This window comes from Chlorocebus sabaeus, chromosome X, assembly GCF_047675955.1.
Source record: "Chlorocebus sabaeus isolate Y175 chromosome X, mChlSab1.0.hap1, whole genome shotgun sequence".
NCBI lineage: Eukaryota > Metazoa > Chordata > Mammalia > Primates > Cercopithecidae > Chlorocebus > Chlorocebus sabaeus.
In genome coordinates, this window is record NC_132933.1 from 81547528 (window position 1) to 81563468 (window position 15941).

The 15941-nt window shown below is 44.7% G+C and overlaps 1 pseudogene; it reads right to left on the reverse strand.

Moving 5' to 3' along the window:
- Positions 1-1762: 1762 nt before the first annotated feature.
- Positions 1763-3178, reverse strand: LOC103232156 (rho-related GTP-binding protein RhoG-like; annotated as a pseudogene).
- Between the last annotated feature and the right edge of the window lie 12763 nt (positions 3179-15941).

Sequence of the window (15941 nt, forward strand, 5' to 3'; positions counted from 1 at the left end):
TACAGGCGCACACCACCACACCCGGCTAATAGTCACATATTTTGTAGAGACGGTTTTGCCATGTTGCCCAGGTTGGTCTCAAACTCCTGAGCTCAAGCCATCTACATGCTTTGGCATCCCGAAGTGCTGGGATTATAGGCATGAGCAACCGTGCTCACCACTATTTTAAATTGCTGGTTCTTGAACCTATTTGATGACGGAACCGTTTTTTCCCTTTTTTTTTTTTTTTTTTTTTTTTTAATCCCAGTAGGAAGAACAGAGTTCTGTTCTTCTGACAGAACTCTTCTAAGGAACATCTATTACCATCTCACAGAACTTTAAAAAATGCTCCTAAACCATTTTTGTGAAAATGTCTCATCTCAAGAATGGGAGTAACATTGTCAACATTGGGAACACCCAGGAATCACACAAATAGGGTTTTCTTTTTTGTTTTTGTTTTTGTTTTTGTTTTTGAGACGGAGTCTTGCTCTGTCACCCAGGCTGGAGTGCCGTGGCGTGATCTCAGCTCACTGCAAGCTCCGCCTCCCAGGTTCATGCCATTCTCCTGTCTCAGCCTCAGGAGTAGCTGGGACTACAGGCAGCAGCCACCACACCCGGCTAATTTTTTGTATTTTTTAGTAGAGACAGGGTTTCACTGTGTTAGGACAGTCTCAATCTCCTGACCTTGTGATCCGCCCGCCTCGGCCTCCCAAAGTGCTGGGATTACACGCGTGAGCCACCATGCCTGGCCCATAATATGGTTTTCAAAAATTAGTTGCCCAGGCATGGTAGCTCACACCTGTAATCCCAGCACTTTGGGAGGCCAAGATGGGAGGATCACTTGAGCTCAGGAGTTCAAGACCAGCCCGGGTGACATGGTGAAACACCATCTCTACAAAAATACAAAAATTAACCAGACATGGTGACACGCACTCATGGTCCCAGCTACTTGGGGGGCTGAGGCAAGAGGATCCCTTGAGCCTGGGATATCGAGATGGCAGTGAGCCATGTTCATGCCACTACCACTGCAGTCCAGCCTCCATGGATGACAAAGCAAGACCTGTCGCAATAACCACCCCCCCCAAAAAAAGCAACCTCATATATGAAAGTTTAAAGCAATGATTTAAAAACTGAATAACCAGCCAGGCATAGTGGCTCACACCTATAATCCCAGCACTTTGGGAGGCAGAGGCAGGCAGATCACCTGAAGTCAGGAGTTTGAGACCAGCCTGGCCAACATGGTGAGACTCTGTCTCTACTAAGAATACAAAAATTAGCCAGGTGTGGGCCGGGCTCGGTGGCTCAAGCCTGTAATCCCAGCACTTTGGGAGGCCGAGACGGGCGGATCACGAGGTCAAGAGATCGAGACCATCCTGGCTAATACGGTGAAACCCCGTCTCTACTAAAAATACAAAAAACTAGCCGGGCGAGGTGGCGGGCGCCTGTAGTCCCAGCTACTCGGGAGGCTGAGGCTGGAGAATGGCGTAAGCCCGGGAGACGGAGCTTGCAGTGAGCTGAGATCCGGCCACTGCACTCCAGCCTGGGCTACAGAGCGAAACTCCGTCTCAAAAAAAAAAAAAAAAAAAAAAAAAAAAAAAAAAAAAAAATTAGCCAGGTGTGGTAGTGCGTGCCTATCACGTGCCTACCTACTCAGGAGGCTGAGGCAGAAGGCAGGAGAATTGCTTGAAACTTAGGAGGCGGAGGTTGCAGTGAGCCAAGATCATGCCACTGCACTCCAGCCTGGGTGACAGTGAGATTCTCAAAAAAATAATAAAAATAGGCCGGGCATGGTGGCTTACACCTGTAATCCCAGCACTTTGGGAGGCTGAGGTGGGTGGATCATCTGAGGTCAGGAGTTCGAGACCAGTCTGGCCAACATGGTGAAACCCTGTCTCTACTAAAAATACGAAAGAATTAGCCGGGCATGGTGGCGGGCGCCTGTAATCCCAGCTACTCGGGAGGCTGAGGCAGGAGAATTGCTGGAAACTGGGAGGCGGAGGTTGCAGTGAGCCGAGATCATATCATTGCACTCCAGCCTGGGTGACAAGAAAGAAACTCCATCTCAAAAAATATTAACAATAATAATAATAAAAAATAAATAAAAACTGGATAACCTTGTCCTTCTGTGAGGCACTTGCTCAGTGGTAAATACAGCAAGGAAAGCTCCAATTAGATTTAAAAGCAGACAAGCAAAAGTCTACAATGAACAGTCCTAAGCTGCTCTGCTTATCATTACCTGGCCAGGAGAGAAAAGAACAGCACTGAGTGGCACCTCCTCTTACCACTTCGACAGGGGAGACACACACACACACACACCCCTTCCTCCAAAAGGTCAGACCAAACTTCAAAGCAGCTATGCACAAATAAGTCTGTCTTCATTCCTCCAAAAGCTCAATATCCTGCAGTCTAGGGTTTCTAGAAGAGAAAAATGGCTCATGCTGGTACTCTTTAACTGCTGACAAAGGAATATCACCCTTATACTTCTTAGGTGCAGTCCCCAGGTAGCACCCAGAAGCTATAAGAGGATGCACTTCTTGGTGTTCTTTGTAGCAGAGTAAAGCACAGCCCAGACAGCTTCTAAAAATACCTCATGCACCCCATCCTGCATCAGGGCCGAATATTTCAGATACTTCACAGCCCCCAACTGCTTAGCCAGGGAAGTGCCTTGCTGGGGAGTCATGAGCACTAGGCTCTGCTCCTTCAGCTTCTTCACTGTCTCAAGGTCACTCCACAGGTCCCTCTTGGTGCCTACCAGCAGAACAGGCACATTGGGGCAATGATGGGAGACCTCTGGGTGCCACTTATGCCTCACATTGGCATAAGAGGATGGGTTCCCAGCGGAAAAACAAAGAACAAAGATACTGGTCTGGGGTTAGGAGAGTGTTTGCAGTCAGTCATACTCCTCTTGGCCAGCAGTGTCCCACATGTTCAGGCTGACGATTTGCCCATCCACAGATGTCTGCACGCTATAGTTGCCAAAGACAGTGGGGATAATACTCCTCAGGAAAGGCGTTTGTTGTATAACTGATGAGGAGGCAGGTTTTACCTATAGCCTCATCTCCTACAACCACACGTGATTGTCTGCATTCTTCCCTTGTAGTCCTATGTACAAGAGAGAAAGAAAGAATATTCAGAGATACTTGGTTAATGTAGGGAGCTATTCTAAACATTTCTCTCTGAGGAGATGATGAGGAGGATAAGATGCCCCCTACACTCTCTATACCCTTAATGCTATAAAAGAGTCAGCTGCAAAGGGTTGTATAAGTCAAGAGTTCTTACCCTGGAGTCTGTGGACTACTAGAGGATGGGCTTCAGTAGGTCCTAGAAGCCTCTTCTGAAGTTGTGTACAATACTATGTATATGTGCATAATTGAATTTTTCTGGAAAGAAGATCCAGAGCTGTCACCAGTATCCCACAAAAGGCTTTTTAATCTTTTGGTGAACTCAAAAAGATTAAAAACCATTCATACACATAGGTATTTGTGTTACAGTGTTGTCATAAGGTCTGGATCTACTGTATCAAAGGTGCTAAAATATTATGGGTGCTCAATAGATGGTTAGTAATTTTTTAAAATTATCATAGAAGGTTTCCAGGGTTGAATCAAGAAACATGGCTCTCACTTTGGGTCTCTGGCTATAGAGCAGCAGAGGAACCTCCATTCCTGAAAAACAGACATCACAGTACTGGAGAGAAAGGCAGACAAAGTCACACTCAGCTAGAGAAATGGTTAAGAGGACTGGGTGCGGTGGCTCACGCCTGTATTCCCAGCACTTTAGGAGGCCGAGGCGAGTAGATCACCTGCAGTCAGGAGTTCGAGGCCAGCCTGACCAACATGGCAAAACCCCATCTCTACTAAAAATACAAAAATTAGCCAGACGTGGTGGCACACATCTGTAATTCCAGCTACTCAGGAGGCTGAGGCAGGAGAATTGCTTGAGCCCAGGAGGCAGAGGTTGCAGTGAGCCAGGGTCATGCCATTGCATTCCAGCCTGGACAACAGAGCAAGACTCTTGTCTCAAAAAAAAAAAAAAAAAAAAAAGAGAAAAGAAAAAAAGAAAAAGAAAAGAGAAATGGTTAAGAGTCTAGGCTCCGAAGTCAAGAGGCAAAACCCATTTCTCCTTCTAATCTTTGTGAACTTGTCGGTGTTTTTTTGTTTTTTTGTTGTTGTTTTTTGGCGGAGTCTTGCTCTGTCACCCAGGCTGGAGTGTGCAGTGGTGTATCTCAGCTCACTGCAACCTCTGCCTCCTGGGTTCAAACGATTTTTGTGCCTCAGCCTCCCGCATAGCTGGGATTACAGGCGTGCGCCACCACGCCCAGCTAATTTTTGCGTTTTTAGTAGAGACAGGGTTTCACCATATTGGCCAGGCTGGTCTTGAACTCCTGGCCTCAAGTGATCCACCCGCCTCTGCCTCTCAAAGTGCTGGGATTACAGGCGTGAGCCACAGCCCCTGGCCAGAGAAAATTTTTAACCTCAGGGTTAAATGAAAGAAGGCATGCGTAGTACTTATTAGTCCCTCTCACATAGACAGTACTCATTAAGTGATAGAAGCTACTATGTCTTCTTAATAATTCTACTATTCTGCTTCTGGAGAAGGCAAAAATTCTGTAATATGGTTACAATGCTAGATAAACCAGGGGTCTCATCCCCTTCAACCTTATGTGAGTAAAACTACAGGTCTTAATGCCACCACACTCATCCATTTCTTCATGAATCAGTATTTCCGAGTAAATGTTATGGCAGAGATGCTCTCCAAGAAGCTTGTTTATTATGAGTTCCTATATTTATACACTCATATTAATACCCCATCAACGCCTTGCCCTCAATTTAGGTCCCGAAGTACTCCACTTTCTGTAGGTTCTTAACTACTGCCCTAATTTCAGACCTAATTCTTACAGCAGCATCTTAAGTGTCAAAGCACAGAGGAAAGGGCATTAAATAATCATGTATATTTGGTTACAGAAAAAAAAATTGAGAATGAATTTATTTCTCACCTTAAGGGTTTGGGGAAATAGATACATCCCTCATCCTGTTGTCTCATTAGCTAAGGTCCACATTAGGCCCATATCATAGGCAAAAACAAAATAAACACAACACCTCATTTTGGTCAGAATAAAGAAAAGTGAGCTGGGCGTGGTGGCTCATGCCTGTAACCCCAGCATTTTGGGAGGCTGAGGGGGGAAGGTTGCTTGAGCTCAGAAGTTTGAGGCCAGCCTGGGCAACATAGTGAGACTTCGTCTCACTAAAAATTAAAAAAAAATTAGCCAGGCATGGTGGCATGTACCTGTAGTCCCAGCTACTTGGGATGCTGAGGTGGGAGGACTCCTTGAGCCTGGGAGATCGAGGCTGCAGTGAGCTATGATCACACCACTGGACTCCAGCCTGGGTGACAGACGGAGACCCTGTCTCAAAAAGAAAAAAAAAAAGGAAAAAGAAAAGTGGCTTTCAGAGTGTGCTTTCCACAAGCCCACTAGGGGTTGCTCTCTGCCCACACAGAGCCAATTCTGAGTGGTGAGGCCTCCCACCTAGAAGTCGTCTTTAGCACAGGTTCCACAGCTAAAATAAGTCCAGAGCATAATTTAACTCTGGTGGGAAACCACCCCAGGGTATTCACTGACCATCAGCCTGTTCTTTTTCCATCCAGGAAGAGGCATAAGGATCAAACACACAAGGTCGATACAAAAGGGGCACAGTCATCACCACCTTCCTCGAGAATAGCCTTCTTTGACTTTCCTGATCTGGATAAATTTATTTCCCCTCTGAATTCGTACAACAATTACTGCCTGTGCAACTCATTTTCCCAGCTTCCTCTAGGTATCATCCAGTGTCCAACACCTCTGCTCAAAGTGACTGCTTTCAGAACAACACTGCAACTTAGGCAGTTGCTGAACCGGAGTAAAACTCAGGGAGAGGCTGGGCACAGTGGCTCACGCCTTTAATCCCAGCACTTTGGGAAGCTGAGGAGGGCAGATCGCTTGGAAGTCAGGAGTTCAAGACCAGCCTGGCCAACACTCCAACCTGAGTGACAGAGCGAGACCCTGTCTCAAATAAATAAATAAATAAAACAAATAAATCAGAGATATTTAGGTATGCTTAAAGGATTGGAAACTGGGAGGGGCCTGTAACTGTAGAGACAGCACCCAAGAAGGTCCCTGAGTTAGTCATTCACTCCTAACCCTGGTATTACAGTATCTTAAAAGTCTTCCAACCTCATCTACTAAAGCAGTGGTGTCCATATCTTTTGGCTTTCCTCCACGTTGGAAGAATTGTCTTGGGCCACACATAAAATACACTAATAATGCTGATGTGCTAAAAAAAAAAAAAAAAAAAAAAATTGTAAAAAAAAATTGTTTTAAGAGAGTTTACAAATTTATGTTGGGCCACGAGTTGGACAAGCTTGTCCTAAAGCATCCTTCTCCACATATACAGTCTGTCTGGCAGTCAACTGTCTCCTGGGCTAGACACACACTATGAAAGTCTTAACAACGGTCAAGACAAGAGTCCAGCTCAAAATGGTACTGTTTCTAACACATTCTCCATGTGTCAGCCGTCTTCCCACAAGTCTGAGTTTACATTCACTTGAAATGGCTCTCTCTTTCTGAAACCCAAATAATTCAATAGAAGACCCCCATTCTTAATCTACTGTACTTTCTGCAACTTAGTTTATCTACTGAACTTAGTTTATCTACTGACTTCTTTGGTTCAAGACAGGTTAAAAGAGACTCTAGGACACTCCAAGATGAAGCAAGCCACTTGAACCCTCCCCAGCCCTGAGCCAGAGGAGACTATCTTGCACTTGGAAATTTCAATGAAGGACAGGCAAGCCTAGTGATCCATCAAGTTACACCACAAGCCCGTTTGACACTTCATACACATCCTTCTCCACCAAGGGTAGTTGATTCCGGGGCTTCACATGGACGCGTGAGGCTGGGACAGAGAGGCACCCTCCATCGGATTCACATACAGGAAAGCTGGCTCAGTCTCCCCGACATACACACACCTCACTCCATCCTCAAATCCCTTCCATCCAGGGAGTGGCTCATAAGACAGTGTTCTCTAAAACAACCTCCCGGGGGATGGGGAGACTCGGAGAGAGAAGATCGGAGTTAGGGATCGGCTCGGGTGTTCTCAGTCCGATCGTTCACAGTCCGATAGTTCTCCAGAGTTGCTCCAACACCAGAGCCTCCCGGACGTCTTGCGTTGCGCTGGGCAGGTTCCGCGAACTCGGCGCCACATCCGGGTAGCGTCCGAGTCCCACGCCACTCGACGCCTGAGACCTCCTGGGAAGTGAAGTTCTAGGGACAGCCTCACTGTAAGTCACAGGCTTCTGCACTACATCTTCAGGTAATCCAGGACTACTTAGATCGCGACATCAGTACGATTTACTTAGCCCAGGGGTCCCCAAACCTCACCTTTCCCTTGGCAAAGTGAGACCACCCCGTGTTCCCCAGATCCCCAAGTCCTATTTTCTCCTCTGGACTAATATTAACATAAAGAGACAGGGACACGAGAAAGTATTTGAGAAAATAAAATAAAATAAAATAAAATAAAATAAAATAAAATAAAAGTAAGTAAAGACAATGAGGTTTAAAAAAAAAAAAAAAAAATGGCCAGGCGCGGTGGCTAACGCCTGTGATCCCAGCACTTTGGGAGGCCGAGGCGGCGATGAGGGGAGAAGGAGGGGATCAACTGAGGTCAGGAGTTCGAGACCAGCCTGACCAACATGATGAAACCCCGTCTCTACTAAAAATACAAAAATTAGCCAGGTGTGGTGGCGTGCGCCTATAATCCCAGCTGCTGGAGAGACTGAGGCAGGAGAATCGCTTGAATTCTGGAGGCCGAGGTTGCAGTGAGCCGAGATCATGCCATTGCACTCCAGCCTGGGCGACAAGAGCGAAACTCCATCTCAAAAAAAGAAAAAAAAAAAAGGCCGGGTGCGGTGGCTCACGCCTGTAATCCCAACACTTTGAGAGACAGAGGCGCAATCACCTGAGGTCAGGAGTTCGAGACCAGCCCGACCAACATGGTGAAACCCCGTCTGTACTAAAAATACAAAATTAGCTGGGCGTGGTGGTGCACGTCTGTAATCCCAGCTACTCGGGAGACTGAGGCACACGAATCGCTTGAACTTGCAATGAGCCAAGATCACGCCATTGCACTCCAGCTTGGGCAACAAGAACAAAACTCTGTCTGCCTCAACAAACAAACCAAAAAAATTTTGTTAAATAAAATAATTCTTTAAAAATAAACAAAAACACAAACTGGGTGTGGTGGTGCCCGCCTGTAGTCCCAGCTACTCTGGAGGCTGAGTGGGAGAGGATCGCTTGAGCCCAGGAGTTCAAGTCCAGCCTAGGCAACACAGCGAGATCCCAGTCTCCAAAACAAATATAATCTTAAAAAAAGAAAAAGACAATGAGGTAGTGCGAGAATTATAGTTCCTTTCTATCACTATATATTAGTTTGAATTTCCAAGAGTTTTATATAAATGGAATCATACAGCTTTACTGAAATATAAATTCACACACCATTTAAAATTTACAATTCAACGGTTTTTGGTATATTACATTTTTAATTTTTATTTATTGTTTTTATAATTCTAAAATAAAATTTAAATTATTGATTAATTTTATTTCTTTATTCATTTATTTTTTGAGACAGAATCTCACTCTGTCCGCAGGCTGGACTGCAGTGGCGCGACCACGGCTCACCCCAGCCTCCACCTCCTGGGCTCAGGTGATCCTCCCACCACAGCCTCTCCACTGCAGATGAGTGCCACCACGCCCAGCTAATTTTTGTATTTTTTGTAGAGACAGAGTTTCACCATGCTGCCCAGGCTGGTCTCGAACTCCTGGGCTCAAGAGATCTGCCCACCTCAGCCTCCCAAAGTGTTGAAATTATGCATGCGGCCTGTGCCTTTGCTGTTTTGTTTTGTTATGTTTTGTTTTGTTTTGAGACGGAGTCTCGCTCTGTCATCCAGGCTGGAGTGCAGTGGCGCCATCTCGGCTCACTGCAACCCCCACCTCCCGGGTTCAAGCAATTCTCCTGCCTCAGCCTCCTAAGTAGCTGGGACTACAGGCATGTGCCACCACACCTGGCTAATGTTTGTATTTTTAGTAGAGAGGGGGCTTCGCCATGTTAGCCAGGTTGTCTCAAACTCCTGACCTCAGGTGATCTGCCCTTCTTGGCCTCCCAAAGTGCTGGGATTACAGGCATGAGCCACCATGCCCAGATTGGGTATTTGTATTTAAAGAGCATTTCTTGTATGCAGAACAAAGGTTGGGTCTAGCTTTTCTTTTTTTTTTTCTTTTTTTTTTTTTTTTGAGATGCAGCTTTACTATTTTTGCCCAGGCTGGAGTGCAATGTCGTGATCTTGTTATACCCAGACGGTTTGTTCCCCAAAGAAGACCACCAGAGTCCAGAGTCAAAGCCAAGTGGCAAGGATCTTTACTACAAGTTCGAACTTGGTCCCTCCATTCTACAGCATACAAGAGGGCCTCGAACAATGCGAGTGCTTGCTTTTTATAGCCTGATGTAAACAGGATATGTAAAGTTACAGGGAACAAGGTAATTCTCTCGGTTACAGCATTACAATTGGTTAACATTGTACATTTAGTATTCCTTATCGGAGATTTCCCAGGTGATGTTTTTCTGAAGTTTGAAAGAAATATGGAGGAATGTGTTTGTGCTGGGCTCAGGAAGTTGGGAGATATATGGGGGATGTGCCTCATTCCTTTCAATCTCGGCTCACCACAACCTCCACCTCCTGGGTTCAAGCGATTCTCCTGCCTCAGCCTCCCGAGTAGCTGGGATTACAGGCGTGTGCCACCACGCCTGGCTAATTTTGTATTTTTAGTAGAGACGTAGTTTCTCCATGTTGGTCAGGCTGGTCTTGAACTCCCAACCTCAGGTGATCTGCCCACCTCAGCCTCCCAAAGTGCTGGGATTACAGGCATGAGCCACCGTGCCCGGATTTTTTTTTTTTTTTTTTTTTTTTTTGTAACAGGGTCTCACTCTGTCACCAAGGCTGGAGTGCAGTGACATGATCTCAGCTCACTGTAGTCTCAACCTCCTGGGCTCAAGCAATCCTCCCACCTCAGCCATCTGAGCAGTAGCTAGGACTACAGGCAGACACCACCACACCCAGCTAGTTTTTTGGTTTTTTGTTTTGAGACGGAGTCTTGCTCTGCCATCCAGGCTGGAGTGCAATGGCATGATCTCGGCTCACCACAACCTCCGCCTCCTGGGTTCAAGCGGATTCTCCTGCCTCAGCCTCCCGAGTAGCTGGGATCACAGGCATGTGCCACCACACCCGGCTAATTTTTGTATTTTTAGTAGAGACAGGGTTTCATCATGTTGGTCAGGCTGGTCTTGAACTCCTGACCTCGTGATCTGCCCACCTCGGCCTCCCAAAGTGCTGGGAATACAGGCGTGAGCCACCGCGCCCGGCCACCCATCTAGTTTTACTTTTTGCAGAGACAGGTCTCTGTGTTGCCCAGGCTGGTCTTGAACTCCTGGGCTCAAGCAATCCACCTGCCTTCGGCTCCCAAAGTGCTGAAATTATAGGTGTGAGCCACTGTACCTGGCAGGTCTTGCTTTTCTACCCAGTCTGATCACCTCTACCCTGTAATTAGGGTGTTAAGAACATCTAAGTTTGGTCGGGCGCGGTGGCTCAAGCCTGTAATCCCAGCACTTTGGGAGGCCGAGATGGGCGGATCACGAGGTTAGGAGGTCAAGACCATCCTGGCTAACACGGTGAAACCCCATCTCTACAAAAAATACAAAAAAAAAAAAAAAAAAAATCCAAGTTTAATATGATTGTTAATACAATTAGATTTGAGTCTATCATCTTGTTTTTATTCATCCCATCTCTTTGTTCTCTTTTTCCTTTTTCCGACTTATTTTGGATTAGTCAATATTACTTTTTATTCCATTATATCTCCTTTACTGAGTTATTAGCTATTCCTCATTTTATTTTAGTGGTTGCTTAAAGGTTTATAGCGACATCTTTAACCTATCACCATCTACCTTCAAATATTATACCATTTCACAGAGAGTGTAAGAGCCTTATATTAATAGGCCAGGTGCGGTTGCTCACGCCTGTAATCCCAGCACATTGGTAGGCTGAGGCAGGCAGATCATTTGAGGTCAGGAGTGCGAGACCAGCCTGGCCAACATGACAAAACCCCATCTCTACTAAAAATACAAAAATTGGCCAGGTGTGGTGGTGCATGCCTGTAGTCCCAGCTACTCGGGAGGCTGAGGCAGGAGAATCACTTGAACCTGGGAGGTGGAGGTTGCAGTGAACCCAAATCATGCCACTGCACTCCAGCCTGAGCAACAGAGCGAGACTCCCTCAAGAAAAAAAAGAAAAAAAAAAAAAGAACCTTACATTAATATACTTCCAGGTTGGGCACAGTGACCCATGCCTGATAATTCCAGCACTTTGCAAGGCTGAAGTGGGCAGATCGCTTGAGTTCAGGAGTTTGAGACTAGCCTGGGCAACAAGATGAAACCCTGTTTCTACCAAAAATAGACTTTATTTTTTAGAGCAATTTTAAGTTCACAGTAAAATCAAGTGGAAAGTACAGAGAGTTCCCATGTATTCCCTGTTGTACCCCACAACCTCCCCTACTATCAAACTCTAGCATCAGAATGGGAAAAGAGAACAAAGAACAGTTTGTTACTGTTGAACTGACCAGGCATGGTAGCTCATGGTAGCCAAGATTGTGCCATTGCACTCCAGCCTGGGCAACAAGAGCGAAACTCCGTCTCAAAAATAAAATGAAATGAAATTAAAATAAATAAATGAATAAATAATTGTGGAGCCTACATTGACAAATTACTATCATTCAAGAGTCCATAGTTTATTTTAAGGTTCACTCTTGGTATTATACATTCTATGGGTTTTGACAAATGTATAATGATACGTTTTCACTATTATGGTATCATACAGAATAGTTTCCCTGTCTTAAAAACCCTCTGTACTCCACTTATTCATCCCTCTTCCCCTCAACCCCTGGCAACCACAGATCTTTTTACCGTCTCCATAGTTTTGCCCTTTCCAGAATGTCATATAGTTGAAATCATCCGGTATGTAGCCTTTTCAGATTGGCTTCTTTCAGTTAGTAACTGCATTTAAGCTTCCTTCATGTCTTTTCATAGCTTGATAGCCATTTCCCTTTTGAGAAGCCAGAAATTTTATTTATTTATTTTTTCTTTTCTTTTTGCAAAAGAAGGTAGCCTCATAAGGAGAGCCAGAAATTTAAGGAAATCTTTGCCAGGTCATCGACTGACCTCAGAGATAACAGAACAGAAACTTTAGTGGCCACATACAATAAGGAATATACAGTTTGCAAAAGTTAGTTTGCAGAAGTCACAAACAGATGGCTCCGGCCTTCAACAAGCAAGATTCAGCAATCCCTGAGGAGGAGAATTAGATCTCCAGAGTTACTACATATAATACTTAAGATGTCTAGTTCTCAAATGAATGATAAAACATACAAATAAACAAGAAAGTACAACCGGGTGCGGTGGCTCACACCTGTAATCAGAGCACTTTGGAAGGCTGAGGCAGGTGGATCATAAGGTCAGGAGTTCGAGACCAGCCTGACCAACATGGTGAAACCCCGTCTCTACTAAAAATACAAAAATTAGCCAGACATGGTGGTGCATGCCTGTAATTCCAGCTACTCAGGAGGCTGAGGCAGAAGAATTGCTTGAGCCTGGGAGGCAGAGGCTGCAGTGAGCCGAGATCGTGCCACTGCTCTCTAGCCTAGGCTACAGAGCAAGACGCCGTCTCAAAGAAAAAAAAAAAAAAAAAAAAAGAAAAAGAAAGTATGGCCCAACCACAGGAAAAACAGAATTTGACAGAAACCATCCCAGAGGAGGCCCAGAAATTAGAATTACTAGTCAAAGGCATTAATCACCTGTCTTAAATATGTTCAGTGAGCTAAAGGAAAATATGTACAAAAAAAGTAAATCAGTGAAATAATGTATGAAAAAACGAGAATATTGATAAAGAGAAATTAGAGCAGGCATAAGAAAGGATCGCAGACTTGAAGATGAGTCAATTGAAATTATCCAATTGAAAGATGGGGGCAAAAGAATGAAGAAAAATAAACAGAACCTGAGAGACCTATAGGACATCATCAGACATAACAACATACGCATTTTAGGAGTATCAAAAGGAGAAGAGAGAAAGAAAAAGGCAGAAATATATATACAGATATTTATTTATATGTATAGAAATATATATATATGCCGGGCGCGGTGGCTCAAGCCTGTAATCCCAGCACTTTGGGAGGCCGAGACTGGCGGATCACGAGGTCAGGAGATCGAGACCATCCTGGCTAACCCGGTGAAACCCCGTCTCTACTAAAAAATACAAAAAACTAGCCGGGCGAGGTGGTGGGCGCCTGTAGTCCCAGCTACTCGGGAGGCTGAGGCAGGAGAATGGCGTAAACCCGGGAGGCGGAGCTTGCAGTGAGCCGAGAGCCGGCCACTGCACTCCAGCCTGGGCGGCAGAGCCAGACTCCGTCTCAAAAAAAAAAAAAAAAAAAAAAAAAAAAGAAATATATATATATATATACAGGCCGGGCGCGGTGGCTCACGCCTGTAATCCCAGCATTTTGGGAGGCCAAGATGGGTGGATCACAAGGTCAGGAGTTCAAGACCAGCCTGGCCAAGATGGCGAAACCCCATCTCTACGAAAAATACAAAAAATTAGCTGGGCACAGTGGCAGGCACCTGTAATCCCAGCTACTCAAAAAAAAAAAAAAAAATATATATATATATATATATACACACACACACACACACACATATATTTAGTTATATCTAAAATTATATATACGTACATAGTTTCAAAAGAAGGTAGGTATATGTATATAGGTATACAGTTTCAAAAGAAGTAAGGTATATGTATATAGTTTTAGGGACAGGGTCTCACTCTGTCACCCAGGCTGGAGTGCGGTGGTGCAATCATAGCTCACTGCAGCCTTGAACTCCGTGGCTCAAGTGATCCTCCTGCCTCAGCCTCCTGACTAGCGGGTACTACAGGCATATGCCACCATATCTAATTTTAAAATTATTATTATTTTTTTTGAGATGGAGTTTCGTTCTTGTTGCCCAGGCTGGAGTGCAATGGTGTGATCTTGGCTCACTGCAACCTCTGCCTCCCGGGTTCAAGCAATTCTCCTACCTCAGCCTCCTGAGTAGCTGGGATTACAGGCACCCACCACTACGCCCGGCTAATTTTTTTTTGTATTTTTAATAGAGACGGGGTTTCACCATGTTGGCCAGGCTAGTCGTGAACTCCTGATCTCAGGTGATCCACCTGCCTCAGCTTTCCAAAATGCTGTGATTACAGGCATGAGCCACCATGCCTGGCCATAATTTTAAACTTTTTTTTAGGGATGGGGCCTTACTATGTTGGCCAGGCTGGTCTTGAACTCCTGACCTCAAACAATCCTCCTGCATTGGCCTCCCAAAGTGTTGAGATTATAGGCATGAACCACCACACCTAGCCAGAAAAAATACTCGAAGAAATAATGGCCAAAAACTTCTCAAATCTGAGAAAAGACATGAATATACATGTTCAACAGTTAAACTCCAAGCAGGATAAATTCAAAGAGATCCACATCAAGACACATTATAGTCAAATTGTTGAAACCCAAAGACAAAGGGATATTTTTTACTTTTTTTTTAGAGACAGGTCTCACTATGATGTTGCCCAGGTTGGTCTTAAACTGCTGGCCTCAAGTGATCCTCCCATCTCAGCCTCCCAAAGTGCTGAGATTATGAGTGTGAGCCACTAGGTCGGAAATAACCACTAAGAAAAAAACTTAACATACAGAGCAGGAAAGAAGAAGGGAATCAAAATTGTACACCACCAAAAAAATCAACTAAATTTTTTAAAAAGCAGTAATGGAAGAACTGAGGAACGAAACCCATACAAGACATAAAGAAACAAATAGATAAATGGCAAAAGTAAATCTCTCTTTATCAGTATTCACATTACATATAAATGGATTAAACTCTCCTAGTAAAAGGCAGAAATTAGCAAGTTAGATTTTTTAAAAGATCCATTTATATGCTGTCCATAAGAATCTCATGTTAGATATAAGGACACAAAGAGATTGAAAGTAAAAAGATTGGGAAAGATACTGCATGCAAATAGTAACCAAGAGAGCTGTGGTGACTATATTATTGTCAGACAAAATAGGCTTTACAACAAAAAAGGTAGACAGAGGACATTAAATACTGATAAAAGGTTTATACAGCAAGAAGATATAGGCCAGGTGCGGTGGCTCACGCCTGTAATCCCAGCACTTTGGGAGGCCGAGGCGGGCGGATCAGGAGGTCAGGAGATCGAGACCATCCTGGCTAACATCATGGTGAAACCCCGTCTCTACTAAAAATACAAAAAATTATCCGGGCGTGGTGGCGGGTGCCTGTAGTCCCAGCTACTCGGGAGGCTGAGGCAGGAGAATGGCGTGATCCCAGGAGGCAGAGCTTGCAGTGAGCAGAGATCGTGCCACTGCACTCCAGCCTAGGTGACAGAGCGAGACTCCATCTCAAAAAAAAAAAAAAAAAAAAAGATATAACAATTATAAACATATATACACCTGTCTTAGTCCATTTTGAGTTGCTATAACAGAATACTCAAGACTGAGTAATTTATAAACAAAAAAAGTATTTAGCTCTCAGTTTTGTAGACTGGGAAGTTTAAGGGCATGGCCCTGGCTTCTGGCAAGGGGTTTCATGCTACATCATAACATGGCAGAGAAGGTCAAAGTGGAAACAGACACCTTGATCAAACAAAACTTGAGGGGCATCCTGACTTTATAACAACCCATCTTCATGGAAATTAATCCATTCCTGCAAGAACTAATCCAGTCTCGCCAGAGCAGGAACTCACTCACTAACATAAGAACAACACTAAGCCATTCAAGAGGGATCTCC